Source organism: Bombina bombina, chromosome 3 (genome assembly GCF_027579735.1).
Source record: "Bombina bombina isolate aBomBom1 chromosome 3, aBomBom1.pri, whole genome shotgun sequence".
Lineage (NCBI taxonomy): Eukaryota > Metazoa > Chordata > Amphibia > Anura > Bombinatoridae > Bombina > Bombina bombina.
Genome location: NC_069501.1, coordinates 131836827 through 131841408, shown reverse-complemented (window position 1 = coordinate 131841408; position 4582 = coordinate 131836827).

Here is a 4582-nt window from a genome sequence, read left to right as displayed (position 1 = left end):
ATCACCAGTCATTCAATCTATTTCTGTTTTAGTTTATTTTTTAGGCACAATGTTAGTTATAATGACACACCACCTATACTCACTTATTATAAGTATTATACATTAATGTTTCCATTATTAGTTTATAGTGATTTTACTCTAGGTATTATCTGAGGCATTATTTAATCTTTATTAACAAATATGTCACTTACTGGCACTGCACTACCTACAGTATTAGATTATCACAGTTCACTAATTACAACTTATTTAGGTTGGGATATATATATGTATATATAGATAAAAAGATTAGTTTAGAGGCCACAGAATGTCCAAGATTTATGATTGTAAGGACAACTGGACCACACTGGTCACATACTACTGGGTCACTAGCACATTGTCGACACATTAGTATCTTATACACTACTTTATAACACTCTCTCACTAAGAAATACACAAAACAAAAAGTTTTATAATCACTTCCCTCTATGCAATCACTATCACTATTATATGATTACAGTGGGTTCGCCCAGTATGGTACACTATAACGAGATACAGTAGTATCCTATATTTCTGGTCCTATTAACAAATAGTTCCCAATTCCCCCCCCCCCCCGCCTCTATCGCCTGCACGATACAATACTCAATGACATATCGTCCTAAATGTTAGGATCCCATTAGCAATAAATCTTATCATTTTTCACTTTTTATTTTCTATTTTTTATTTAGTAACAAGACACATTTCCTTTGGGGTCCAACACGATATGGGCACTTTATCGAGGTCAGGACCAATACTGTCTTTGCTTACTGCAAAGGCTCTCTAGGGCAGGTAAGCACGCCTTACATGCCCACTGACCAATAGGAGCCGAGCAAATGGGAGGTGTGCCGTATGAGTGCGCTGAAGAGTTTTCTCATTTGCGCTCCCATCTCTGGGGCTAACACGCATGTTAGTTTAAAAGGAATAGGATTTGATCAGGTGCTTGTCCCTCCCATAACATGCATTTTCATTGGAGCGGGTGTACACTCCTTTTAGAGTAACTAGAACGATTGGAGGAAGCTCCGATATTTCCAAACATTGTCACATGACACAGTTAGAGAGTGAGATGCAACTGAAGGCGTCTCGGGTCATCCACAAACATCAAGTAGGATTTAGCAATCGGGCAAACAGATGCCTTGCAGCACAAAAGATCGTTATGGAAATAATTACATTTACAAGATCTACCGATTTTAAGAAGGTATTCACGTTAAGAAGGCATTCACGCTAAGACACGTAGAATTTCATAATGAGAGCTCTCTGTTTACACACGGCTCACTATACGATGATCACTATTCCTATACATAGATTTAATACGCTCTCACATTTCGAATCCAACAAAGGTTCTCATATGGGGCTAGTGATACTATCAATACTAGGCTGGTAAGGCACATATAGATCATATATGTGCTCCAGACTATCTTTTAGGGTGTCCGGTTACACATTACCCTCTCACAAGTACAATTCTGGAGATGGGTATAAAATGAACTTTTGGGTACTTGTTAATATTCCTTTGTGCTAATCAAATGTAGATGTGTCATGTGTATTAGATAAACTTTTAATGTGTATGTACTGTTATGTGGTCACTATGGTAACAATTAGTAACAGGGGCTGGAAGCTAGGTGGTGTGTCAGGTTGCTAATTAGGTGCACACCTGGCTATACCTATCCACCCGAATACTAACTAAATTGTTGCCATAGTAATTGATTGAGAATGATCACACATTGGCTGAAATTTCAATTGACTGTCCAATTAGATAATTTTTAGGTTTTTTAATTTGGTATATAGCAAGTGTATATTTTAATGTTTTATTATAGCCTGATGAAACAGCCCGTAGGCGGCTGAGAAACGCGTCGCTGTGTTATTAAAGATTTTTACTTTTTTATACACTTGCTTGTGTGGTATTTTGACCCAATAACCTGTTGTGGGGTTTTATATAGCCCTCTCCCATAAAACGTTATACTACTGGAAGTCGAGGATTACTTGCTGTGGTTTGTCTACTGGGCGACTTGTGGTTCCAGCTTGCTGTTACTGCACCTGGAGGTGCTTTGTTTCCTGTGAGTATACCCATTAGGGTTATATTCTCCCTGGGCTCAAACAATACTAGGCCATGTTGGTTTGCCTCTCTCTTTTCTAGGCATAGGATTTAGGGCTTAGGCCCTCAAGGAACACCGACTGGATCTATTTGGAGGTCTATCAGTGAGCTGGACTACTGTGAAGTTTCAGCCTGCCCCATTAGCACCATCTGGGTGCTCTATGTTTGTGAGTATATATAGTGCCTTCTATATACTTATCTCTCTGTTTTGGTGGTACTGGGCCATTGTGGCGCCTCTGTGTTCTTCTATTTGCAGTTTCTAACCACCAGGACGACCATCCTTTGACAGAGTGCTGCCGCCAGATAGTGGGACTTGTTTGATGAATGGACATTAACATACCTATACCTACTGTATAGTTCACTGTTTTGGTGTTCTATCCTGTGCAACTGTTTGTATTCAGTGCTTTAATATTCTAGTATATTGTTGTCTGTCTAGGTTCTATATTATTTACCTTATACTATTTTTGGTAATTGGGAGGCGCACCCTAAAGGGTGTGGTGTGCAGTTGTGTATACCACTCCCTACATTATATTATTTTTCTATAGTTGACCATTATGTCATGAAGAGAATGGGAAGACCTCAGCATATGAGAGGGGCAAGCGCTGATTGAATAAGATGAGTAATACAGTGGCAGTGTATGGGATTATGTCATGGCTTGTGGCAAGGGCAGTGCTTGAGAAAATCAGAAAGTGGTGGAGCCTCACATTAGGACTTTGTGAGTGAGAGATTGAGTAATTCCGGGCCAGTCATTAGCAGGAGTTGAGCTGGAGCAACAGAGAAGGCTTGTAAGTGGAGCAGGCCCAATGGATCTAGATGGGAGAGAGATGTACGCACATGAAACGGTGATCCATCCTTTTGCAGAGCCCTACCTTGTGTAGATAGACTTGTAAGAACCAGAGACCTATGAATACTGCATTAGAAGACTATTTGTGATTCTGGAAGTTTGAAAATAATGGAAAAATACAAGTCTCCTTGCATTATATTACCTACTAAAGCATGACATTGAGCAGTTTTTAGGTGGCCATTGAATTTTCAGACTACTTTCTTTATGTTTCTGAGATGTTTCCTTATGATGGATATGATGAGTTCTTCCAGAGGTTTATCTCATGTCCTTCCACTCCTGAGAGTATGCGTAGCATGAAGAGAGGAGCTTATGCATAGTGAAGAATGTATCATTTAATCTATGATAAAGTAAAGGCCCGGGTGACAACATGGAAGGAGGGCCCCTGTGACCCCACTTCCCCCCCCCAGGAGTGGATTATTCCATGTGGGTGGGGTTGGGGAACTTTGATAAGTCCCAGCACTGGAAGTGAGGTCACAGGTGTCCTTCTGAACAGCACGGTAGGAGGTGTGTACACTGACTTACCTGAAGATGGAGGCCTTGTTGCAGGAGTTGCTGTCGGCGGCGAGGAGGAATGGCGAAGGCTGGATCCGGCAGCAGTTGTCCACGGCTGGGGAGGTAGCCACGACAGGTCCGGTGTTGGAGTCAGCAGTCGGGAGCGGAAGACGGCCGGCCAGGAGGTCGAGGCCACCGGAACGCTTGAGCCCGGAGGTCGGCAGGAGAAGATCCGGTCAGGAGAGGAGTCAGCCAGCGGGTCCACAGGAGCAGGCGAGTCTGGAGAGCCATGGAAGTCTACGGTCCGGAGCGGGAACGGAGACCCGGTCGCAGGCGGCGCTGAGGTCTGACGTCATCACGGCACGTCAACGGTCGGAGCCCCAAACAGCGAGAGGACGCGGCAGATCAGGACGGACCGGGAGAAGAGGTCGGGAGTCAGGTAAGCGGCTGAGCTATCGAAGTATGGGGACATAGTGGCTGAGCTATCGCAGAAACACAAAATAAAAATAAATAAAAAAAGGCGCAAAAGTTATTTAAGGACACGGGTGTATGGTGGGGGGGGAGCTGCATTTACAGGTGGCGCCCATTGGGGGGAGGGGGGGGAGGTTTTCCTCACAGAGTGCGCCCGACTGGCCTGGAAAAAAGGGAACATAGGGTTCAGCAGTGCGCAAAAAAAAAAAAAAAGTTGAGGAAAATTTTTTTTGCTGGGGATCGGGGTAGGGACCCAAGGGGCATAACTGGCAGTTATTAAGGCTAGGGAAAGGGGTTAATTTAAAAAACAAAAAACAAAAAAAAAAGAGCGCGCATAGTGTGAGGGAGTATCTGGGTTGTTTCTGCCAGCCTGGGTGGCATAAAGTTTGGCGGAACCACTTCACAAGCAGTAGGTTTGGGCTTATAGCCCTGCTTCTCTCGCTTTCTTTAAAATAAAGAAATATATAAATATATAGTTATGATTCCCCCCATGTAAATTTAGGCGGCCCCCCCCTTTAGGCCAGGTACCGGTCTACTTGGGGCGGGCGTATCTATTAGGCCCTTCTCTGTTAGCATGGCGAGGTGCCATTTGGGCCCAAAAAAAAAAAAAAAAAAAAAAAAAAAAGGGGGGAAAGTGAGATAGAATGTAGCCTGGGGTCCTGTTTACTTGG